Source organism: Leuciscus leuciscus (assembly GCF_965113295.1).
Source record: "Leuciscus leuciscus genome assembly, chromosome: 24".
Classification (NCBI taxonomy): domain Eukaryota; kingdom Metazoa; phylum Chordata; class Actinopteri; order Cypriniformes; family Leuciscidae; genus Leuciscus; species Leuciscus leuciscus.
This window is the reverse complement of record NC_138723.1, coordinates 32,447,064-32,474,352: the sequence shown is the minus strand read 5'-3', so window position 1 is coordinate 32,474,352 and position 27,289 is coordinate 32,447,064. Positions and strand designations below refer to the sequence as shown.

At 41.2% G+C, this 27,289-nt stretch overlaps 1 protein-coding gene and 1 long non-coding RNA gene across 2 annotated transcripts in view; one reads left to right on the top strand and one right to left on the bottom strand.

Annotated features, from left to right (window-relative positions):
* Positions 1–27,289, bottom strand: part of ripply3 (ripply transcriptional repressor 3) — a 105,609-nt gene that overhangs the window by 23,624 nt on the left and 54,696 nt on the right. The window lies entirely within an intron of this gene.
* LOC309489442 lies at positions 5,483–11,332 on the top strand. The gene is made up of 2 exons (XR_014202414.1): positions 5,483–6,640; positions 8,624–11,332. It is a non-coding gene; the product is annotated as an uncharacterized lncRNA (long non-coding RNA).

Genomic DNA, 27,289 nt, shown 5'->3' with positions numbered 1-27,289 from the left:
AAGTGTTACGTTTTTACATACCCAGTTGTTAAAGACTCGGAGTTTAAAGATATATAAGTGCTTCGTTGTAGTGGAGCAAAGTGGAGAGCGTCCATTCAGTCCACAGGTCAGGCAAAAATGAAGCACTCTGAGGCCTACAGAGAGACACACACAAACCCCGCCCCTAGCCCCGCCCCAACAGGTGTCACCGTGGGAAATTCCCACACCCCCCTTCAAGCTCCCAAATAGAAAACACATCCGGTCATCTCAGTGGCCAGACTTAAATGACCAAAGAAAACCGATGCAACGGCCCGGAGAGACCACACCCCCTAACACGCCCCTCTCAAAGCTCATAGGTTGTGTAAAATTAAGACACACCTCTCAGATGTCATTGGATGATACAAATGACATCACTCATAGGAATCCCCCTACCAAAGTCTGACAGTTAAGAGTTTAAAAAGCAGCGGAAACTTCAAGTGAAATACTATTTGTTTTATCTATCGTTTTTATACCGTTTTTATGTAAACCACTTTAAACATCCATATGAAATGTGGTAAATAGTCACGGTTTCCAATATTTAATTGTCACAAAATGATTCTATATTTTAAAGTATGCTATAGTCCCCTAGAGTTTTTTAAGGCTCTCTCACCTATCATACCACACATACACACACACACACACACACACACACACACACACACACACACACACACACACACACACACACACACACACACACAGCGTCGCTATGTCTACCAAGGTGTTATGGGGCATATGGTAGCATCCTGCATATTTAATTTTTTCTCTTTTTGACGGAATTGTGTGAATTAGTTTTATTGCAGAGCTTATTTGAAGAGATGGGTCAAATTCGACATGTTTTTTCTAGTCATACAAATCAGGTATCAGACTCCATACCACATGCAGAGATGAAGGGTTTCTTTGAAAATTAAGCGGGGAAAAAGGTGTTTTTAAAACGCATCGTATCGCAATCTTTAAAAGGAGTCAAAACTATTTCATTTGAGTACCCAACCGCCGAAGGAGACACACCATCGAGCCAGCGCAATGTCTACAAATCATCATCATGAACCAGAAGGAGACGAACCCTCTTTTGATCCCGAATTAGTGGAAATTCTTAACGATTTATGTGATTTTTTTTTAATCATAAATCATAACCTACAAAATTTAAAAGATATCTCAATAAATGCTTTTATTTGCAGATGATACATCATTCCCCGAAGGTGTCGCGCCAGGTGATTTTTTTCAAGGTAGGCTACGGCGATATATTTTTGTCATGTCTTTTTTAATATTTACTATTTAATATTTGTTTTAAAGAAAAAAGCTACTTTCAACAGAAATCACAGAGGACGCACCAGCTCATAGCTCCACCCAACCGCCGGACCCAGCTAAATACCCATTGGTTATTGATTTAAACCCGACCAATGAAATTTACGAAGACGTCACGCCCAATTCAACCCCTAGACCCCTGCTCTGTGCGGACACAGAGAGTACCGAACGTCAAACCTCACCTCCAGTCGAAGAGGAGAATTCTTCCCGCTCGAGCCCGTCTTTGGATGAGGCAAACACCGGATCGATTAACATCATTGACGCTTCACGCAGAGGGGTGAAACGTCTTCAGGAAATTTATGGAGAAGAATTAATCTATCCGGAGAGAGGTAAGGGTAAAAGAAAACTATTTGGTCTAATCTTTTATATTTTTTTATTCGTTGAATTTTTTAATTAACTGAATATTGTTTTTAGAAGAAAACAGTGAATCTGTTACATCCACAACTGGAGGAAAGAAACGATTCGAGAAATATTCTCCCGAGAGTCCGAATACGGATGAATACGGTAAGATTTCTTGTTTCATTAGACTATATTTTATCTATATTAAATAATTCATATAATATATATTTTTTATTTTTATTTTTTTTGCTTTTAGAAGAAATCCCCTCTTCTCCAGAAAGAGGGGCAGAGGTGTTTTTGGCTTCTCAACAATCGCTACTGGACACCATCAATTCTGAACGGGACTTATCAGAAAGCAGTGATGAAGACGACCGGAGGTTTAGTCCTCTGTACAACCCTGCAGATCTCCGTGGATTGAGTTATGCCACTTTACGGAGTGCAAACAGAAGCTTCCAACGTGTTATTGAAATCGCCACACTACCTCTCACTTACCATCAGACAGCGGATATAGTTTCAGGAGTGCAGAGCGGTATTACGGACCTTCTACATAGAGTCATTGATACACAGAATCAACACACCGCCGATTTAAGAAGTGCGGTGGAATTTTTCGGTGTTTGCCAAGACCGTGTGTTGGAAGAAAACAGACAGTTGCGCAACACGGTTGTTTATCACTTCAGCAAAACCTTTCGGAGGTGAGGAACGACCATTCGTTGCTTATTACCGTATTGTCCCTAATCTCTGAAAGATTAAATATTATTCAGAGACAATCGAGGGATACATAAAATGATGATTGACTAGTTTTAAAAAAAAACATTTCACTGTTATTGTTTTAAAATCGTTTGCCTGTTATTGTTTCTATCTAAGTGTGTGAGATTTTGTATTTGTGTTTCAGTTTTTAAAAATCTATTTCTCTGTTATTGTTTTTATCTAGAGGTGTGTGTATGTGTGATTATGTTTTACTAATAGCCTACATTTATGATGTATACCTATTAACAACATTGTGGTGTATATTTGATGGCATCCTTCTGTTTCACACAATTTTAAAAATAAAAAAACATATCAAAATGTTTCCTAAAAGACAGAGAACCGACTCAGAGTGTGATGAAATAACTCGCTCAAGATCAAGACCTAGGTCTGAGAATAACGAGAGACTCAATCTTTTAATACGTGAACAGTTAAGAGGTCTAAATAGTACTGATTTGTCTAATACGGAAAGATTGGATAATATTATAATCGACCAGCATGGCTGGATAGAGCCGACCGGGGATGATGGAGATGAGAGCGCACAGACAGGTGGTACACTAGGGTCATCTCAAACGCGGCGTACGGAGTTAAGTCCTGCCGAGATAGATTCTCTGATGACTGACGGTGGTGTTGTTCAGGGTTTCACGATAACACCACGACCGCGTTTTAATATAGAGCTACAGAGATCGTTAGATCTCAGACAAATACAGACCAGCGATTTTGTAGAATATAATTCACGGCTCCATAATATCCTAAACGAGGTGGTTGACCTTTCACATCTGCTGGCGGGGGAGACATAGCTCTTGCAGGAGAAAGTTTGCCGGGGTCAGTGAATGCAGTATTAACACCTGATAACAACCACGATGCTTCATTATTCATAAATCAGATTGAGCAAGTTGCTCAGAGTAATGCTGATGTGGCTAGTGACTCGACCCTAACATTACAAATCTCAATTGTGCGAGATAAAACAGGAGGCGCACGAAGAAAGATCAGTGACTTAGCTATCAGCGAGAGTATCAGTAGGAATAAAATGCATTTATTTAGCCCCATTAATATCGATAATGAAATGTGTTTGAGTTACTGTCTAGCATATTTCCTCAATCCAGAATTCACAGATCAAGAGTTACACACACATGCGTTGGAGATTCACACGGGATGTGGTTTTATGGCAGACGAGCAGATAGGTCTCCATAATTTGTCGGTTTTCGAAAATAAATTAGACATAAAAATTGTGGTTTTTTATAGAGACTGTTCTGGGAAGGTGGTTGTGTACAAAAACACAGACGAATTACACCCAAAGACAGTCCATCTATTTCTGCACGAAGGACATTTTCATCTAATAAAAAATTTAACAGGATTTATTGGAAGCTCGTACGTGTGCGAATACTGCTTCAAGGGGTATAAAGACAGAAAAACACACGAATGTCAGTTTGTTTGCAAAATATGTATGACATCTGAATGTCGCTCGTATGCGAGGAGAACAAGACAGTGTGCAGAATGTCTGAGATTCTGTAAAAACAACTTCTGTTACGAAACACATAAAAAATCACAAACCCCCGGCGAGAGATCTCAGTGTGAATCTGTGAGATTCTGCTCAAAATGCCATGCCGTTTATAGAACGCCCTCTGGTGGTGAAAAAATAAAACCTCACAAATGCTCTCCAGAGTATTGTGTACATTGTTACGAGATTTTGACGAGCGACGGTGATCATGAATGTTACATTCAGCCTCTAAAACCTGAACCCAAAGACAAAAATTACATTTATTATGATTTTGAAACGTTCGTTCAAGATGGGAGACACATAGCAAATTATGTTTGTGCAATGACACAGACAGGTGAGACGTTTGAAGCTGCGGGGCTAGATTGTGTGGCCCGTTTGATTAAACACTTCAGACGCCCAAAATATACAGGATACACGTTTATTGGACATAACTCCTCCGGTTTTGATGGATATTTACTGATTAATTATTTTGTCGGGGAGGGTTTGACTCCAAAAGTTATTATGCAGGGGTGTAGAATTCTATACATGTATGATACTGTGTTTAAACAACGTTTCATCGACTCATGGGAATTTATCCCCTTTAAACTAGCTAAAATACCCGAGGCCCTTAACTTAGATACACAGGAGAAGGGTTATTTTCCGCACCTTTTCAATAAACCAGAAAATGCAGAATATATCGGTCCCTATCCTGCAAAAGAGTTTTACGGTTATGAGACAATGAGTGAAGCCGAGCGTGTCAGATTTGACACTTGGTACGCAGATGTATTGAATGATATCTTTGACTTCAAAAAGGAGATCGCTTTTTACTGTAGGAATGATGTAATTATTCTACGAAAAGCCTGCAAATGTTACAGAGACGAGTTTATAAATTTCACAAACATCGACCCGTTCAAATCAATCACATTACCAGGTGTGTGTATGAAAACTTTCAAAACAAATTTTCTCTCCCGCGACACACTGGCTCTAACACACAGCCACGCCTATATTAATCAACACAAGACGTTTTCAAACGTATCTATCCAATGGCTTGAGTATGTCAAATTGAGTCAAAACGTGGAGATAGAACATGCACTAAACTATGGCGAGCGTGCGTTAGGGCCATATCACCTAGATGGTTATTATGAGGATGATAATGGGACAAAGATAGCCTTGGAATTCCTAGGGTGCTTTTTTCACGGCCACGACTGCAGATTTAAGGCAGAAGAAATTCAACCTTTATCGAAAGTGTCTTTTGGTGATCTCAGAAGGCAGTCGGATGGAAAACTAGAAACCCTGCGAAAAGTTTATGGATTGCGCGTTATTGTTATGTGGGAATGCGAATGGGAGGGGCTGAAACAGACAGACCGTGATGTCATGCGGTTCATGTCATCTTACGAAACACACGAGAGGCTGAGAGCTCGAGATGCTCTATACGGCGGAAGAACAAATGCGTACAAGTTGTATCACAAAACAGCTGAAAATGAGAGAATCGATTATTATGATTTCACATCGTTATACCCTTTCGTCCAGGCTACTAAATTGTATCCTATAGGTCATCCTAAAATTATTTTCAAGGACTTTGAAGCGATAGAGAAATGAAGCTAGCGCAAGTTCTGCCAGGAAGACTCAATCGTTCGCGTCATTAATTACCTCCTCATCTATCCAATTATATCACTTACTGTAGCTTAAAAGGGCAGCGCTTACACATGTCTGAGTTCGCAGATGCTGTCACTCCAGTAACTCAACTGCTAGCGACAGTAGCCGACCAAACATGTCTCAGGATAACCAATCCATTTGTGACTACTCAGATTCAGACGATTTCGTTCAGCCATCCCCTTCTGCTACACGCCGGAGTACCCGAATTCAATGCCGCACCTCTTCGTGGGCGAGCTGCTCTTCTGAACTCATATTAAACGCTCTCGAGGACGCCGGCATCCCTGCTAGCGAAGGAATTTCTAGAGAAGATCTTCTGCTCTTGGCCCAGAACACACTGGGCAATCCTCCTGCATCTACTTCTCCACATCCAGACGCCGCCACAACCTCTGCTCAACCGAAAAAAGCCAGCAGAAAAAGATCTGCAAAATCTACACCTCGTTCAGCTAAAAGAACATCATTACCGGATCAAGAGATATCTCCTTCTCAAATCGCCGACCCACCCGATACTAATCTGCTGCTCCTTTCCGCAGTTCAAAACCTATCCCAAACGGTCAAAGGATTACAGTCCAAGATGACAGATTTTGAAAACTCTCTCTTCAACCCTGACAGCAGCCCAGATCCCGCTACAACTCGGCCCTCTTTCTCCGGTAATATTTCAGCAAGCTTACCTTCTACATCGACCTCTCTGCCCGCTCCTCTTCTCAGGATCCAGCCGTCATTCCAAAACGTCTCAGCTTCACCGGCTTCTCCCAGTTTTAATCTCTCCTCATCTACACCAGCTCAAGCTTTCGGTAGGCGTTTCGTTCCTCCCGCCGCCGCTACAGTCTCTCCACATCTCAGGTCAAATATTATCCAAGGTAAGGACATCAACCTGGCTTCTTTACTTCTCCCTTCGCCTGCTGCCGACAGGAAAATGGTGGAATGCGGTGACGTGGCAGTGCTCCTTAAAACTTCCGATCCACGCTTGCAACGCAATCTTTCGTTCAGAGAGTTCGTAATTGCATTCAGCATTTACAGGGACACTCTATGCCAAGTTTTTCCAGATAGGAGGGAAGAGTTTGACCTCTATCTATCCATGATGGCAGACTTTAATCAAAGGTATGGGGGCACCTTATTCTATGAGTATCATAAATCCTTTTCCGCTAAATCCGCGTCTTGCATTACACTCTACAATTCATGACTCGACTGGTCCATCACGGATACTGAATTGCTAGTTCGCCATTTCGGCGGTCAAAGAAGTTTGTCGTGTTCTATATGCAGCGCTCACGGACACTCAGCTGCTTTCTGCCCGAAAGCTTTTCCTAGCCGCGATCAGGCCGCTGTCCGCGGTACTGAAAATGTAAGACGCAGCTCCTCCAGCAGAGGACGCCCCGCTGAAACATTTAATGACAATCCTATTTGCAATCAGTTTAACGAAGCTGTGTGTACATTTAATAACTGTCGTTTCGCTCATATTTGCAGCTTGTGCAAAGACCCACACCCGAAATCAGTCTGCCCACGCCGATACAAACCTCAAACCACAAGGAAAGCCCAGTTTCAGAAGAAATTCTGAGCAAACATCCGTCCACACCTATCAACATTTCAAACCTCTCTAGCTACCTCTCTTCTCACCCCGATCCATCTTTCGTCGATTATCTCATCACCGGGTTGTCTCAAGGGTTTAGGGTGGGAATTCTCTCACAACTCACTTCATCCTTTTCAGCTAAAAACTTGCAATCAGCTATGAACGAGCCCGACGTTGTTTTTACACTGCTCGAGAAAGAAGTCAATAAAGGCTATGTTATCGGCCCTTTCGCCTTCCCTCCTTTTTCCCCCTTCAGGATTAACTCTATTGGTGTCGCTACCCGAAAATACTCTGGTAAAAAACGTCTCATTTTTGACATGTCTTCTCCCCATTCCAGCAAAATTCTAAGCGTTAATGAATGCATTCCCCTCGAACCATTCTCCCTTCATTACGCTTCGGTGGACAACGCTATTCAGTTAATCAAGCTAGCTGGCCATGGTGCTTGGCTGGCTAAAGCAGACATAACAGACGCTTTTAAAACCATGCCAATACACCCTGCTGACTGGCCACTTTTCGGCGTTAAATGGGATTCAAAATTCTATTTTGCAGTAAGGCTCATTTTCGGGTGTAGGAGCAGCCCTCATATCTTCAATAGTCTGTCGGAAGCTTTGTGTTGGATCCTGCTGAACGTCTGCAAACTCCCGTTCGTTTTGCATTTACTTGACGATTTCTTGCTTATCGATTTCCCTTCTCCTCATTCTTCCGTCCTCGATATCTTAAAGCAGGTTTTCAGTGACGTCGGCGTTCCCCTCTCTTCAGAGAAAACTCTGGGCCCCTCCACTAATCTCGAATTTTTAGGTATCTCCCTCGATACGGTTAAGATGCAAGCTTCTCTTCCCCTAGAAAAGCTTATAAGAATCCGATCTTTCCTGGAAAAATTTTCCTCTCTACCAGTCGTCTCGAAGCGTGATCTATTGTCCCTCTTGGGCCACCTAAATTTCGCGATGAGCATCATCCCGCAAGGCAGGGCTTTCATTTCGCGTCTATTAACAGCTGCACATTCCGTGCCCGAACTTAGTAATCCGGTTCAGTTAGACGAAGGTTGTCGGTCCGATATTACATTCTGGTCTCGCTTACTAAATGATTGGAACGGCATTTCTTTTTTCTATAACGAGAACTTCGAATCATCCGCAGATTTACATTTATTCACCGATGCTGCTCCGTCCGTCGGGTTCGGGGGATTTTTCCAAGGGCACTGGTTCGCAGAGAGATGGCCGAATGATTTTCCTAGTTCTACATCTAGTTCACTCTCTTCAGCGCTATACGAACTCTATCCTCTAGTCGTAGCCAGCGTAATCTGGGGTCCTGAGTGGTCTAGGAAACGCATTCTTATGTTTTGCGATAACGAAGCCACCGTAGCTATTATTAATAAAGGCAGATCATCTTGCCTGATGATCATGCCTTTTCTGCGTCGCTTAATTTGGCAGTCAGTCATCCGCAACTTCATTATTAAAGCTGCTCACATACCTGGCCATTTCAATGTTGTCGCTGACGCTCTATCTCGCTTTCGTTTTCAGACCTTCAGACGGCTCTGCCCCGCAGCCAACAAGGATCCAACACCCTGCCCTCCCCTGTCAGCCACAACGTTATACTAGAAGATTTGCTTTGCTCAGCCAGACTTTACATGTCTAAAGGCGTTGCTCCATCGACTCTCAAAGCTTATACTTCTGCCTGGTATTCGTTTTCAATGTTTTGTTTAGCCTTTCAACTTCCTTTATTCCCTATTTTGATTTCGACAGTTTGCTCCTTTCTCGCGTTTAATTTCGACAAACGAAATTTAAAAATCTCTTCCATTCGTAGATTACTCGCAGGTGTTCAATTCTACGCCAAATATTATAACCCCGATTCTCCTAGCCTATTCACCGCTACTCCTATTCGCCTCATGCTCAAAGGTATGGCTAAAACTTCTATCGTGTCCCCTGACAAAAGGCTGCCTTTGACGTTACCTTTAATTCATAGGTTAATCATTGCAGTTCGCAACGGCCTCTTTTCCAAATATATCAACACTCTGCTAGAAGCAGTATTTCTTACAGCTTTCTACGGCTTTATGCGTCCAGGAGAATTTACTTCACCAACCAATACATTCGATCCAGCACGCGGTCTTTCCTTTTCAGACTTACAATTCTTTCCTAATTTTTTCACACTCTTTCTTAAACATTCCAAGAATGACTCTAAAGGCTCTGGCATTACTTTAACTATCTCTAAAATCAGTAGCGATTTCTGCCCCTTCTCCTCAATGACTAAATTCCTAAAAATCCGTCTCAGACATTCTGCTAGTTCTCCCCTCTTCATTCTACCCAACGGAGCACCTCTCTCTCAAAACCGGTTCAAGTTCCATCTCAACTCCGTTCTCAAAAGCTGCAGCTTATCTCCTTCTCAATTCACCGGACATTCCTTCAGAATTGGAGCTGCCACTACAGCAGCCGAGCGCGGCATCTCTACAGCAGCTATCAAAATCTTGGGCAGGTGGTCCTCCTCGGCTTTCGAGTCCTACATAAGACCAGATTTAAAATCCATCCTCGAAGCCCAGCAAGCTCTCCAGTCTTGATCTAGGTAAATTCCTATTTATCTACTGGTGGTGGTGTTTTTGCCAAAGCAGATTGGCATTCTATGATCGTATGGCTAGCTACTAAACCAAGATGGCCGTGGGTTTCACGTCTGTTTAAACAGTTGTTACATGTTATGGTTTTAAGCGGCTGCGGCCCAAGTGTACTACCAAAGTGGCTGTGGCCCACGTGTTCTATCAAAGGACGGCCTGCGGCCTATGTGCCCTCTCAAAAGATGGCCTGCGGCCTACGTGCTCTATCAAAGGACGGCCTGCGGCCTATGTGTCCTCTCAAAAGATGGCCTGCGGCCTATGTGTTCTATCAAGGACGGCCTGCGGCCATGTGTTCTATCAAAGGACGGCTGTGGCCATGTGTCCTATCAAAAGATGGCCTATGGCCCATGTGTTTTATCAAAAGATGGCCTGTGGCCCATGCGTTTTATCAAAAGACGGCCTGTGGCCCATGTGTCCTATCAAAAGATGGCCTGTGGCCCACGTGTCCTATCAAAAGATGGCCTGTGGCCCATGTGTCCTATCAAAAGATGGCCTGTGGCCCACGTGTCCTATCAAAAGATGGCCTGTGGCCCATGTGTCCTATCAAAAGATGGCCTGTGGCCCATGCGTTCTATCAAAAGATGGCCTGTGGCCCATGTGTTCTATCAAAAGACGGCTCGTGCTCATAGGTCCATCTAAAGGCGGTTCTGTTTTATGCGTGCAACCAAGGATACCAGCAGCATATGTCCATGTATCTCGAAAGTTGATATATATTTTCTTATTATAAATAATAATAATATGTTAGAACCACGACGGCAGTGGCTTATTCGATATAATCAAGGACGGTACTCGTCTAATCTAACGTTCTTTTTTTTTTTTTTTTTTCTCTCTCTCTCTCTTCCTTTCTCATCTATGTTAGGAACTTCAGGATTCACGGCCGGTGAGTTAATAAAAAAATATATGTATATATAAAAAAAAATATAAAAAAAAAAACTTTTTTTGGGGGGGTGGGCCCCGTTCCGGTGGATCCTTAATTCCACCTATCTTTGGGGGTGAGCGCCGCCCCCGCCTTCGTCTTCAGGCGGGACTCGCAGATTCAGTACCCTCTGAATGCGAGTTATGAACGGGGCCTACGCCAAAGAACCTGATTGCTTGCTGAGCTCCTAAATAAATGTTATTGTTACAGTATTAATTCTCCCGAGTCTTTCTGGTAGAAATGAAGCTAGCGCAAGTTCTGCCAGGAAGACTCAATCGTTCGCGTCATTAATTACCTCCTCATCTATCCAATTATATCACTTACTGTAGCTTAAAAGGGCAGCGCTTACACATGTCTGAGTTCGCAGATGCTGTCACTCCAGTACCTCCATCCTCCCCGCCTCCACCAAGATGGGATCTTTCCTCCAACTCCTCTACTCAACCAAGCTGGGTCCTCCCTCTATCAACCCCAACACCATCAGTCAGGCTATCCCTTCCATCCTGAAGACTTCAGATGTCTTTTCCTCCATCCACCCCACCACCACCAGATGGCCCCTTTCCTTACTCCGCCGGGGGGTGAGCGGCGCCCCCGCCTTCGTCTTCAGGCGGGACTCGCAGATTCAGTACCCTCTGAATGCGAGTTATGAACGGGGCCTACGCCAAAGAACCTGATTGCTTGCTGAGCTCCTAAATAAATGTTATTGTTACAGTATTAATTCTCCCGAGTCTTTCTGGTAGAACTACTACGGGCTCATAAAGGCGGAAGTTCTTCCTCCGCGTGGATTGTATCATCCAGTACTGCCTTACAGGTGCGCTGGTAAGCTAATGTTTCCTCTATGTAAGACTTGTGCAGAGAATCAGATTCAGGATACACAATGCTGTCATACAGAGGCTGAGAGATGTATTACAGGCACATGGGTGACCGTTGAACTCCAGAAAGCTATTCAACACGGGTATTGCGTAATCAAAATACATGAAGTCTGGCATTTCCCAGACACGTCCGATACATTATTCACCGAATATGTTAAAACATTCCTTAAACTGAAACAGGAAGCGTCGGGGTATCCGTCCGATGTAGTGACAGAGACAGAAAAACAATCTTACGTAGCTGATTACCTGGATAAAGAAGGGATCCAGTTAGATCCGTCTAAAATAATAAAAAATCCAGCAAAAAGATCCATTGCTAAGCTCATCTTGAATACACTTTGGGGTAGGTTTTGTCTGAGATCTCACCTTGCACACAGTGAACTCCTGGCAGACCCCGAAGAGTTCACTCAGCGTCTCTTTAGCCACGCCCACGTAATACGTCATTTCTCTTTCGTATCTGATTCAGTGGCTTTGATTCAGTCGAGTAGTGCAGCGCAAGACCCATCTCCCACGCGTGATGTAAATCTTCTGGTAGGCGCTTTTACGACCTGCTATGGGCGACTCGAGCTGTATAATCTTCTAGATAAATTACGGGAGAGAGTGATTTATGCTGACACAGACAGCGTGATTTTTGTATCAAAAACCGGTGATTGGATTCCTGAGACAGGATCTTATCTCGGTCAGCTGACGAGCGAGTTAGATTCTGGTCAGCATATAATCCAATTCGTTTCGTCGGGTCCTAAATCTTATGCATTTAAGACATCCGATGGTCGTTCATGTCTCAAAGCTAAAGGCATCACGTTAACAGCAGAGAATGCTGAAATAGTTACGCTACAGAGTCTGACCGATCTTGTGCGAGGTTATGTCGAAAGAGGTGACAGATTACACCTGTCAGCAAAAACAAACACCATCACACGAAATAAGAGGAGATTCACATTACACAACAGGTCAAATGTGAAAAAAATTTCCGTGGTGTATGATAAGCGGGTACTCCAACGAGATTATACTACCTTACCTTACGGCTTCTAGTAATATATTTAAAAATGTGTGAAACAGATGTGTTAGACTGCAGACTGCAACACCCTTTTTCGGGAATCGTAGCAGGTGTAAGTGGTTCTGGGAAGACTTTTTTTGTGAAGAATCTAATGTATAATTCAGAGAAAATGTCCTCTGTCAAGTTTGACAATTTTGTGTATGTGTATACATCCTGGCAGCCAATGTATGATGAAATGTTACATGCTTTTGATATTAAATTCATTGAAGGTATACCAAAGAAATTGGATGACGAATCATTATTTCCTCCTGGTAAAACATCTCTACTCATTATGGATGACGTCATGATTCAAGCTGCATCTAATTCTGAGGTCGAAAACGTGTTTACGCGCCTAGTTCATCACATGAAGATCAGTTGTTTACTACTGGTACAGAATCTGTTTTTCCAGGGTAAATCTACCAGAACAATTGGGTTAAATACAAATTATTTAATTATATTTAAAAATCCTCGCGACAAGCAACAGATAGGTATTTTGGGTCGTCAAATGTTTCCGGGTAATACAAACATTTTTATCGAAGCGTATCAAGATGCAACCGAACGGCCTTACAGCTATTTTTTGATAGATTATAAACCACAGACACCAGAAAAATTCCGACTCAGAACAGATTTACTGTCAGACTATCCGGTGGTGTACGTCCCGAGGTGAAAATGAGCACAAGGCTTTCCAGAAATCTCTACCTCTTAAAGTTATTATACAAGAGCTCACCCAAGCAGAGACGTGTTATTCTGCATTCAGCCCCCGATGAGCTAATATTAGCTCTATGTGAACTGGCTCTCAATATTCTGCATGGCAAGGTCCCTCTAACTGCGAAACAGCACGGGGCTTTAAAAAGAAGGAAAAACGAGATAAAGTACGTTGCAAATAAAAATATTAATATCACCAGGAAGAGACGTATGATTAATCAAAAGGGGGGTTTTCTGCTTCCCCTACTCAGCGTAGCACTTCCCTTTATAACTAGCCTCATAACTAGAAACTGAATCTGAAGAGAAAAATGCAACATACCGAGAAATTGTATCTAGTGCCAAAACAACAGCTGGATAGACTAAGAACTGCACCGGTTCGTGAGAATATTCATGCGTTTGTGGAGAATGATTTGGATTCATCTATTAGAGATATACTACAGAGGCATGATTTGAACACTTACGAAAAATCCAAGCTCTACACTAATGTTTTACAACGATTCTTAAGCGTGGTAAAACATGGTGATATGGAAAGTAACACTCTAACTCTTACATTACCGGAACATGAGACACCTCCCCCCTCCCACACCCCTGATGTTAGGAATGATGACGTCAGTGATGACCCAATCTTCTCAGAAGTTTTAAACAACGTTCCTCAGAGAAGCTTAAAAAATGTAAAATATATTATGGATAAAATGTCCAAAGCCAAACACTTGTCTTCATGGACAGATGATGGGGAATTTGTTTATAAAGGAAGAATCATTCCCGGATCCCATATATTTGATCTGGTAAAGAGCGTAACGTCATCACGGATGATGCATGACAATCGACGCCCTGCCGGCTGGTACGAGTTTCTGGATGCATTTGCAACATTAAATATTCCTCATTCGACTGTAACCAATCATAATGTAAGACGGTTGCTTGAATCACTTAAAAGAAAAACACACGTGGATGACTTTGGTACTACACCTACTAAGTCTTTGAAAAAACGCCACACACACACACCCGCACGCCTCTGATGAAAACCTATTTAACATACCAAGCGTAGATACAGAACAATGGATGAATTTTTAACAACTATATGTAATGGGTTTGTTATGTTTTTTTTTTACAAAATATTATCATGTGTGTGAGATTTTCATTATGTGTATTTGTGTTTTAGTTTTTTAATCTATGTATGTTATTGTACAACATATTGTATATAACGTCAATGTATATTGTGTTATTGTTTTGATGTCAAATAAAAGAAAGGCGATTATTCAGCTGTTTACGAGTCATTTATTCATTACATATTCTTTATTTATTCGTTACACAGGAATTAATAAGACTGGAACATTTTTCCAGACTGTACACACTGGATACATTTAAATCTTTTACTATCACAGACTATGGGTTTCAATTTTTTCACAAAAAGAGGCACCATAACATCATTTCTTAATAGATTATCGTCATGGTAAAATTTCATTATATCTTCATACTTAACACTTCGTGAAATATGATACAGAAAAAAGACACAATGCTGCCCGCAGGTGACAGATGTAAAATCTTGGACTTGTCTGGTAGAATGATGAACTTGTGTAGAATTGTTTTTTAGAAAGTAGAGAATAGATGGAGGGAAAAAATCTGAATCCGGAGGATTCCCAAAGCTGTCAAAAAAACATCCGACCCCGTTTCGACCCATGTACACGGCTAACCAATGGCGCCCTGGTTCATCCGATCGATCCGTATTACAAATTAATAGAGCTGGGAGATCTATCAACGGTTCTTTGGGGAGATGATCGCTAGCGTATACTCCTAAAAAATTAACATTACATGTAATGTTGTCCATAATTCCAGTTAGCTCCACAGTGTTCATTTCAAGTCGTTTAGTAGTGTTCTGCCAACACCTGTCTCCTATTTGATATTTCAAGAAGAGAATCATACGTAGCGTAAATCAAAATGTTTACTGTGTTTTGTAGAGGCTCTCTAAAACGCGCTTCTAATCTAATATTTCCTGATCTTATCAGCGACACATGCTGCGAGCAGTCTTCATCTGGAGAAAGGTTATAGGCAAACAACGTGTAGCCGTTGAGAAAATCCTCCCTGTCTATGGCCAGTGACTGATTCTTCAAATGCCTCCCCGTGGCGGTAACCAGTTGATAATACTCTCTCACGGCATTTCCTAAATTAAACTGTGGTTGAAAAGGGCGTGTCCCGATGTGAAGCCCGTCTGAGGTGAGATTTAAATATTCAAGATTAAAATGTTTGAACGCAAATGGTTTTTTTTCGAATGAGCCAGTAAAAGCATCGTTATCCGTCATTGCTATAACGAAGGATTTTGGTAAAGTGCCTAGGAAGAGGTTTTCATGATTTGAGACGCGAGATCCAGCGGGAATACTAAAATTCTTGACACAGACTCTATCGAAACCATACTTGGCTGTGGCCGACAGTAAAGCTTGAGCATGACCCAAACGCACCGAAGGGGAGACAGACACTCTTTTGATAAAGAGAGAAGCGGAGATTATTTTTAGTTTATAATCGATCGCGTCCCCGCGCATAAGGCAGAAGGTGTCTTTCGCTCTAGTTAAACGAATACGAATATCTACACCGTTCAAAAGTAATTTCGGCTGAAAAAATATATCGCTGTGTATAGGGGCTAATAACTCCACAACATTGCTCCCATCTGTAAACGCAGCCCTTTTTGTTAAACCTGCATTTGCACCTGCCGGGTCTGTGGCGTCCATATGACCAGCGGTATCTTTGTAAAACAGTCCAGCTGAAAAGTTATTCTCTAGGGTATCTTTTCCATAATTAATAAGCATCTCAATCAAACACCTGTACGGATACGTGTTGGAGGATTGTGACACTAGTCTATCTCCTAGCGAGACATCCACCTGCGAGAAAATGGTCGCTCCGGGGTAGTTTATGAGCGAAACGGGAGCGCCTGGCGGTAGGTCATCCCCGTTTGGCAGAGTTATTTTAACCCGAGTGTATAGCAATGTGTTATTCAGATCTGTGTAATCTTCACCAGTCCCCGCGATGTAAAATTCAATCGGAGAAGAATCATTAATCGCTGACACTGGAGGGATCTCCACATAAGTGTTTTTCTCGATAGCTGTTTGAGTTAAAGGCAGGGTAAAAATATCCAATTCTGATTTGATACATTCGTCTGACATTGCATGAATCAACGACATGGTTTAGAAGATAGTGTTGGTTCGTCTTTTCAAACTTGTAGATCTTTTCACACGCTTCGTGCGGCTTCTTGCTCTGCTTTTTACAACTGGGCGTTTCTTAGTGACGCGTCTAGTCTTCTTTATACCGTGACCACGCCCCCTCCTCATACGGGTCCCCGGTGGCCTTAAGCCTCTACGCATGACCATAAGACCGTGACCCCTCTGTCCCTCAGTGTTATCATTATTAAATGACTTTGACAAGGCACTGGTGACTACATCACTTACTATATTTTTTGCCGCAGCTTTTATGTGCGGCTTTGCTATACTGAAACCCCTTCTTAGAAACGGTATTGCCATACGATATAATCCACGAAATAGACCCCCGATCCCTGATGCAAAGCCGGCGCCATACATTACACCGCTTCCGGCATAGCCCGGCATCCCATGTCCTGTCTGGGCTTGATAATATGAAATATAACGCTGGGGGTCCTCCTGGTACGGATTGAGATAAGCCATTTTTAAAACAAATGTTTTCTCACTGGTCTAAAGTGCAGCTTCGTCACAACTTTTCCGTAGGTGAATCGTACGTCTTTATTCTGATCGTCTTTAATCTCGATGCCGATATCTGATATGTTGTTTTTATTAAGACGGACGTAATGAGACTTGTCGTACCTGACTGCTTTGTTAGTGATCGGTTCAATATGTATCGTCTCTAATAATGGAACATACGCGTCACCGACTGCTAGATATTCTATTATATCTATGTATACAAATAGAGTGTAAAATCCTCCGCTTATATCAGCCTGGTGTGGTGCATATGTGCGTGCGTCTTCATGTTCATCCGAACTGTTTAGATTTTCTATAGGAACACCGGGTTTTAATCCTAGAATAATGGCTACCTTTCCGTAAAACGTTAGCGATGCTCTCTGATTTGATTTCAGAGATATCTTATTTTTTATATTATCGTACCTGAGCTGCACCCGCGGTGGAAGAGTAGCGTTTATTTCCTTGAGTAATACTGGAATATCCTCAAAATAGGCGTATTTTATTTTTAGGTCTTTCCGAAAAGTTTGAATACTATCCCCTCGCAGTTTGCTACGTTCATCGTCGTTCAAACATGGTTTGCATTCAATAATAAAAGTAACGTCTTCCTCGTTGAAAGTATGGCAAGTTTTTGGATAGTGGAACTCAACCAACGCCACTTCCCATAATCCTTTTAAATGTATTGCCTTTGCCAATCTAGTTCTGTAATTAGATATGGTATTCTGGGGGTAAACATGACCGGATGCATTGCACGGGAGTGTGACGTAGAATCCGTCCTCCTCAGACATCTCAGATGTTTTTGGTTGAATGAGAACGTGAGCGACTCTCCCTAGGGTTTTAAGGGAGATTGTAGATCCATCACCTGCTTTTCATGAACCCAACTATTGAATTTTGATGGCCATCCAAACCATTTCACCAGAACGTACATGGTTTTTCCGCGTCGCTTTTTATCGAGAATTTTTTCGACTTTAAACGATTTATCATTGCTCACAATAATTTTTTGGAGTTCTTTTTCGTAAAAAAAACCCTGTATTATCTCTCCATCATAGTCCTGTATCCTGTATACGACTGGATTTCGGGGTATACACGCACTTATAGTAAAGTATTCTTCGGTATAGTTCTGCTCATAGCCTTTGGTAAATATATTCCGGACTTTAGATATTCTGACCACGTCTCCCACTGAGAATTTAAAGACGGGGGTCTCTTTACGCATTTTCCCGTATAAATTGTTGAATACCACGGATTCGTTTTCTTTATTTACATCCAACGGTCGCATTTTTATGGACTTGTGATAACTGGAGTTATACCCCTCTGTCAAATCTTGCAAAATATCACAGTAGCGTCTGGAATTTATCGATGTAAGATACCTCCACATTCGTCCTTTTAAAGTTTTATTAAGCCTTTCAACCACACTCGCTTTTAATTCAGAAGCTGTTGAAAAATGTGTTATATTATATTTTTTCATCATCTGTTGAAAAGACTTGTTGAAAAACTCTGTGCCCTTATCTGTCTGCAACTTGATAGGTATTCGTCCCTCTCTCAAAACTGACAAAAAAGCTTTAGTTACTTCGGACGCTGATTTATTTCGCAACACCCTTGTCCAGGCATATTTTGAGAAAATATCAATAATAGTTAAAATAAAATTGATATTGTCGTTCTCTTTTGCGTAGGCTGACATATCTACTAAATCGGCCTGAAACTGCTGGTCTTTCCCATAGACAACCACACGATTCCGCTTATAATTTATTGGTGCAGTTCGATGGAGAGTGTATGTGTCCTGGGTGGACAGCCAATCACTCACATCTTTATCGGATAATCTTACACCGTGTTGTTCTAATACAGCTTGTTTTAATCTGTCTCTACCTCCGAGAGCACCCGAATTTCTGGGGTCGTAGTAGATCTTTTTCATTAATTCTGCCATGTTAACGCTATGAGATTTCAGTCATAATGAATCGAGTTACAAATTTGTTCAGTATTTTATTTTATTTCACAATATAAAGTCACAAGCATTCTCAAACAATAAAGATATTTTTATTTCACCATATAAAAGTTACACAAGCATTTACAAACAAAGGATATTTTTATTTCACCATATAAAAGTTACACAAGCATTTTTTTTTTATTAGAATGTAAGAAGTAGAAGGTTACAAACATGTATAATGTGAATTATATCACACAAAACAAAAAATAAAATTTCACAGCCATTTCAAAATTCTTCTCCAAAATGTAATCGACTAAAAAATCTAAAATATTACATACATCTGGATGTTCATTACTTAACAAACTGCAGACATCAGCCACATATGTACAAATACACAGTATATCTCCTATTCTAAGAGAGTCGTGGCACTCAGGCATCAGCTCGAGAATGTTTTTGATAACCGCAGAAGGTGTGTTCTCACTGGTAACAGACGTTTTTACCATATGATTCCATTCGTCCGATAATCCCCTCACGGCATTCATTAAATCCATTAGTCGTTTTTCATCCCGAGTTATGGTGGTATTTGTAGTCCAATTATTCTGGATAATCTTGTGGAGCAGGTTAGATATTCCATATTTAACACGTGATTTAAAGAAATATTTTGTAATCCAAGAGGTAGAGCAGAAGTTTCCCATTTTCAAACGTGAGTGATCTCCGGATCTTCAGCCACGGCTCGTTTCCATTTATCCACAGCCGTGTATATTATTTCCTCGCAAGATTCATCGATCAGCTTGTCCCGTATTGAAGATGATTGTTCCACTATGTACATTTCATCTCTGAGACCGTATAAAATTGCCTCAACAGCTCCTTGGATCCTCTGGAGATGGGGGCTGCCTCCGTACTGACTCAAGGCCTGCGCTAATATGTTTTTCAACTCCGGGGTGAGAAGCTTCAGACTGATTTCTTCAAAGCATCCGTAAAAATAATATGCAGAAGGTTCAAACAAACAAGTATGTCTAGTTTGCGAGGGATGGTCCACTGTGCAGCCTGCGGAATTGTTCTTCATTTGTTGGTCTATCAAAAATTCCAGAATGACAGCCAAAATAGCTTTGATAATCCTGTGACCTGTGTCCCCGAGACATCCGTCCGTCTCATCGCTGGTTGTGTCTGGGGTCTCAGCGTCAGCGTGAGGTGTTGAAACTCCGTAGTTTCTGAGGAACGCCAGATTGTGGTATCCAAGTTGTGTGCAAAAATTATTTATCCATTCGATGTTTTTCTGAGGTAATCCATTTGTCATAGTCGGTAATCCATTTTTTGTAAATCCATCAGTAGCTCCAAGCAGTTGAGATGAAGTAGAAGGAGAACCGGTATCCTGAGACATGATGCGTGTGAATGAGTCAGAGTCCGGAGAGAGGGCCCTTTAAATGTCTGTACACAGTCGGGGGCGTGACGTGAATTCCACGTCTAGTTGGAGTCGCCCACTCAGGGTGGAAAAGTTTGACTTTAATGTTGTTATAGCGTTCATACGCGCTGGTCCATTGGAAAAGCTGATTGATCTTGGAAAAAATATCTTCCACAAGCGCTAGATCCTTCCACTGAAACATGAATTTCAGATCATATAATTTTAAATGTTCTTCCTCGGACACCGGCCAAGAGCATTCTGGTAAATTCTTACCAAAATCACTGCACAGGATGTAAATGTAATCTTCAGGATGTTTGTTGATTTGATCCGCGAGGATTCGGTACCTTGTCCCCAAAGTCATTGCTGTCCATTCGGCAATGAAAAGTGGCATATCCCCGCCGTCTTTCAAATCTGGCCATACTTTTGAATAGAATAAACCCCACTCTCTCTCCGAAAAAACTAAATCCGGGTCCTCCGTTGTATTCGTTGTGAATCGTTCATCGTCATCCACGTTAACTAATCTAACCTCCATGTTGATTTTGTCATAAACATACGTACACGCACGTCCTCCAGATAAACGGAAAGCATATTTCACAGAATCTGACGGCTCGTGAAGAAATCGCGTTAAGCATGGCCCATGCGTTTCTCGTTTTTTTCGTGGAGCTAAAGTCAAATCCTCCATAGCCTCAGTAATCCTTCTCTCGGGAGTTTTGGGGTCTGACGCCATAGCCATTTTACTTTATCTGATTTGTAAAAACCACAAGTAGTATTTCACTTGAAGTTTCCGCTGCTTTTTAAACTCTTAACTGTCAGACTTTGGTAGGGGGATTCCTATGAGTGATGTCATTTGTATCATCCAATGACATCTGAGAGGTGTGTCTTAATTTTACACAACCTATGAGCTTTGAGAGGGGCGTGTTAGGGGGTGTGGTCTCTCCGGGCCGTTGCATCGGTTTTCTTTGGTCATTTAAGTCTGGCCACTGAGATGACCGGATGTGTTTTCTATTTGGGAGCTTGAAGGGGGGTGTGGGAATTTCCCACGGTGACACCTGTTGGGGCGGGGCTAGGGGCGGGGTTTGTGTGTGTCTCTCTGTAGGCCTCAGAGTGCTTCATTTTTGCCTGACCTGTGGACTGAATGGACGCTCTCCACTTTGCTCCACTACAACGAAGCACTTATATATCTTTAAACTCCGAGTCTTTAACAACTGGGTATGTAAAAACGTAACACTTTTTAAACTAGTTTGTGTTTTATGTAAAAGTTTTACAAATACTGGCTGAAAGTTAAATGCTTACAAATCAATCCTTTCTGTAAATTAAAAAAACTCTTAACTTGTTTTAATGTTTTAACATCTTTAAATAACACTAACTCATTTTTTAATATCTCTTTTAGAGAAAAATGCAATTTTAACTTATTTCATTGATGTTTTAAAAGTGATGAATGTACATCTGTCTTCTTTAATAAAAACACTGATCTCACACTCTGGCTATGTCTTTATTGTAATTTTTTTTTAAAGTTTTAATTTACACTGTTTAGAACTACTGAGCGTGCGAAATTTTCCCACGCTTCAGATGTTCAACCCCTAAGGAGGCGTGACACAAATCCAATTTTCCCACGGTGTACTGTACAGCCCATAAGTGGGAGGAGCTAGCGTGGGAAATTCCCACGGTGTACTGTACAGCCCCTAAGGGGGAGGAGCTAGCGTGGGAAATTCCCACGGTCAAAGGGGGCGGGGCTTTGAGGGCCATAAAGCAATAAAACTGTCAGTTTTTTCTGATGGAAGGTGCCCTCTACTCTCTCTGAGGTGAACTGCAACAACTCGAGGTAATGAATGCCAATGCAGTCGGAGGTCGCCCAGGCCTCCGTTAAAGCATGCCCTGTGTACATGGCCCCTCAGTCGGTGTTAGTGGACCTCGTTCTAGGAGCGGTTGGCCTGGAGAAATGAAAGGTCTGATCATGGGCTGAGGGTTTGGCGGCAGGCCGGGGTGATCTGTTGTCACACAGGGCATGCCGCTCTGCCACGGTCACCTCGGGATTCGACCTTAAGCCAGTGCTGAAGTGGTCTTCATATGGAGGAAGATAGAAAATACGGGTAGAGTGCAGTTGCCCCAAAATTCAATAAAAGGAATTAAAATTCCTCAAAGAAATTAATTTAATGCTGTATAGTATATAAGCAACACTTTAAGTTAAAATACACAGACACGTGGAACAATAACACACATGATCCTTTATTGTTAAAGAGAACATCACGAAAGCAAACGTTAAGAACAAACTTTACAGTGAAGTAGGAGACATCTCGTGTTCAGCACTTCCACTTTTATAATGAACATTTACTTATTCAAAGATTCAGATTCAGTCTTCAACGAGGAAGAAGGAGCAGATGTTATTTTAAGGATTTTTAAACCAGAAACAGGACTAAAATATTTCAGCAGAGTTTAGTTTAGTTTTATTTTGAGTTTGACAAGGCAGGATATTGAAGGACAAAACCCTGAAATGTATCAAACAGAACACATACTCAAAACAACCTTATATACCTAATTGAAATAAATAAAATAAAAATAAATAAATAAATAAACCAACCAGGTAGAGTAAAACAGATACACAAAAAACCTGAAATACATCAGGCTTCATACAAAAAACTAACAAACTGTAAATTATTTATAAAACAGTTTAAGAGCACGTGGAATAAAAGAAAGTTCATGTCTTTTTGATTTACTCCTGGGCACAACAAACTCCCTATGCTGCCGTAGTAGGTAAGTAGGTCTTGGAGCCACAGACAGGAAACAATGCAGTGGTGATGAACAATGTCCTTGAGTAGTTTTGTAAAAGTACGTATAGTGGCCTCGTCGCGCCTTTCACTCAGTGATGGGACAGTAGAAGTTGGAACACCTATTATCCGACAGCAACGTGTTTGGACCCTCTCTAGCTCATCAGAGAGACCTTTAGGTAGTCCACCCCATACTGGGCTAGCGTACTCAAGAACTGGCCGTATAAATGTCAGATATACTTTCATTAAAACATCACAAGGGAGACCCGCGTTTTTAGCAACACAGAGATAGTGTATTCTAGGACGCACCTTCGAAATCATGTACTTAATGTGGGCATCCCACGACAGATCAGAAGGAATTTGGACTCCAAGCAGTTTAACCCTCTGAGGTCTGAGCTGTTTTCTGGCCCTGGAGGTGTTCTGACATTCTCTGACATTTGTGCTTATTTCTGTTACTTGTGACATTGTCATGGCTAAAGTCTTATTACACTATATTTAGCACAAACTCTGCTACAATAATAAATCAGCAGCATGTATGTAAAAGTTTGTAGTTTTGAGATAATGACATTTATGCGTAGTTTGTGAAAATACCAAAAAAAATTGTCACTGAAATAAGGCCATGAAACCCATACTGATTATTTCTTCACAAGACTTTTGAAAATTGTATCACGTAGCCTAGAATATTTGCTCCAAAACTATGTGAAAATCACCCTGACTGCTCATTCAGATAAGACAATATATTGAATTAAAATTTCTAAGACGTGTTTTGTGTGAGAAAGCCATATTCGAAGAGGCGTGATCATCTCATGAATATGTAAGCCTTCAACACCTGAGAAAGACAAAGACACTCCCCTAACTGCCCTATTAGGAGCGATCAGGCCCTGTCATTCAGAGCAACCTTGCACAAAGAATGAGGAGATTTAAAAAAGAATGGCTTTTAGATTGTTTGAATTTATTTACAACACAACATCATCCAAAAATACACAACAAATGACAAAAGAGCACATTGAAAACAATGATCCAAAGACAGAGACCTTTGTGCCATTCCTAAAAACATTGTACATACCTTTCATTTCCAAGGTGTTTGATTTTCACTTTACCATGTTCATGTACAGAGACTCATGTGAATGTTGAAGTCAGCAGGACTCAGTTGCATCTGGTCCCTGAAAGAAAAAAAAAAAGTGAGCATACTATCAAGAGAAACTAGGCCTGCACGATTTTGGGAATACATTTTAGATTTTTCTGGTTAAAATTGCTTTTTAAAATTCACAGAATACACACACACACACACACACACACACACAAATGTTTCCAACAATATATAATATAATGAACACCATGTTTGTTGTGCCTTGTAGGCATAAGCTATGTGCAGTACTGCATAAAATAATTATAACAATAACCTATAGCAGCCTATAAATCTTCCAAAAGATTTCAGTAACAATGCTAGAGAAAAATATATTGATTATCTTGTGTTACTTCAAATGTTTCCATTCGTTATGATGATATGAAATGAGATAATAGTAAAAACATAAAGCCTAATGTTTGGTGCATTTTTCCTTTCAAACGCGATCACGCTCCAAAATATGATACATTCAAACCCACAGCGCGCTCCAAAATATGATACATTCAAACGCGATCGCGCTCCAAAATATGATACATTCAAACGATCGCGCTCCAAAATATGATGCATTCAAACACGATCGCGCTCCAAAATATGATACATTCAAACGATCGCGCTCCAAAATATGATGCATTCAAACGCGATCGCGCTCCAAAATATGATACATTCAAATGCCATCGCGCTCCAAAATATTAAACATTATGGTTATACATATCTATGTTTGAGCAGATATCCACAAACAGTATTTAACAGTAAACACGGGTCTAAATAGTATAATATTCACCATATATCTAGCAACAGTTCAACTGCAATGTGAAGTTTATGCAACAATACCATAAACTAATAAGTAAGAATTTCTTACCTTACATCTTTCTTGTCTTCTAATCGCATTCTTCTTCTTCTGATGTAAATCCAATGTAAGCTCACAGCGCGTCTTCCAAACTCGACGAAAAGCAGAGACTTGTGAAGTGTTTTGGTGTTTTGTGTTTGAGGTAATGAGGGCGTTCGCGTTCCATGTGGAGATTTGCATGTGAATCTCTTTTGCGCGAGTGGGCGTGGTCGAATTAAAAGTAATTAGCAAGCGTTTGAGATACTGGACATCCTGTTGGTTTTATACAAATTACTTAAACAGAGAATATTTGTTTTCAGTTTGAATCCGATCATTTAAAAGTACACACTTAAATGTGTATAAAGGTATATGGCTCATAAATGTGTGACAAGTATTCGCTGAGTTTTGTTTCAGTTTATAGACGTGCTCAAGAAAAAAAAGTTCACCGCGACGGAGAGGCAGAACGCACACCCTGTTTATTTTCTTTATTTTACAAAAGCACAATGTTTTTATTTGATTGTAAGTGGACACATACAAAAGTAGAAATATCACAGATTTTTTTTTTATATTTCTTTTTTCTGTATAACCATAAATGACGGAGTAATTTAAGTTTATTGTACTACAATGTGAAGAAAATCCAGCAAAACACGGGGATGCGTTTGCCGACCTCAGAGGGTCAAAGGTGGAAACTCTGCCAATTGCATGTCCTGATATTACGGGAGAGGAAGGGCAGGGAATGTTTTCATCTTTCCTGGTGCTAATGACCATGTCCACTGTCTACCTCTGTTCATTGCCAATGAAAATTCCTGTCCCCAATCCGCCACTGAATTCAAGGCCTTCTGAGTTAATCCTGGTAGGTATCCCATTAAAAATTCAGTAATTGTTAAATCATCAGCATATTTTACCGGAATTACTGAAGGAGGCAGAAAGGAATCCAGGCTGTTTATGGCGATGACAAAAAGCAGAGGGGATAGAAGTCCCCCCTGAGGAGCACCAGCTGTAACTGGATAGGAGTTAGACACACAGGAGCCCCACTTCACCTTTTGCTCTCTGTTACTCAGATAGCTCCTTACACTGAGCCAGAGCGGTCGTCTGACATTCATGTCAGCTAAAGCATAGAGCAGTTGACAATGATCAATTGTGTCAAAAGCTCGAGTAAAATCAACAAAAACAGCATGGATGTCCAATTTAGGATTGGTGTTAAGTGCGTCATGCCAGGATTGCAAAATTTGAATCAGAGCTGTGTCAGTTGATCTGTTCGCCATGAAGCCATGTTGTGATGGTTGAATTTTAGCAACTGTATCCTCCAGAATGGCATCTCTGAGGATTCCTTCATACACTTTTCCAACACAGCTGAATAATGAAATCTGCCGATAATCTACTGGAAAACTAGGCTTTGTTTTTTTGGGAACAGCCTTGACCACAGCCTCCTTCCATTGTTTTGGGAAAATATTATTTTGCAGGCACATGTTAAAAATATCACACAGCACCGGTGCCAGTTCCTCGTGAAAGGTCTTTAATATCCAAGGAGGAATGTCGTCAGGACCAGCCACCTTTGCTGCCTTCACTTTGCGGAGTCTGACCTTAACTTGTCCAATACTCAAAAGAGGTATACTACAACTGGATAACTTGCCGGCAACCTCTTCCTCAGACGGAGAAATATGACTCGCATAATCCCACACAGAAGCAAAGTGCTTTGCCAAGTTGTCACACTCATATTGCATGATGTTATGATCCTGAGACACCACAGCACTCTTATCTCCTTCCATCCCCATTAAAGCCTTCACAGACTTAAACCATTGTTTAGGCTTGGTGTTTTGCAGTTTCTCGACCTCATGTTTATAATATTGTTTCTTTGCATTCTTAATTTTTTTGGCAATAATTGTTTTTAGTTTACTGTAGGATGTTAACAACAGGCACGCTGTCTTTCTTTTATCAGATCTTTGAGTATTTTATGTCTTAAACGAGTAACATGCAGGTGTGTCAGGAGAGCATCATGACAGAACACAGATCAAATATACATGTAGATCACAAGATGAGAGTAAATACGTTAAAATATTACAATGGAAGTTTTATCAACACTTTTTTTTTTAAGATTATTTTGCTTTACTTTTACTTTATTGACAGGACAGCTGAAGACGTGAAAGGGGAGAGAGGGTGGGGAATGACATGCAGTGTAAAAAAGGCCCCCTTGTGGCCGCTAAGCATCAGACACTTTACTGTGACTCTCTCTCTCTCTCCTACTGGAAGACGCCTCGCTTCACCTGGACTCTTAGCCAATCACAAGTTGACTCAGGATCTCTGCACGCTGGTAGCATTCTGTCCGAGACTT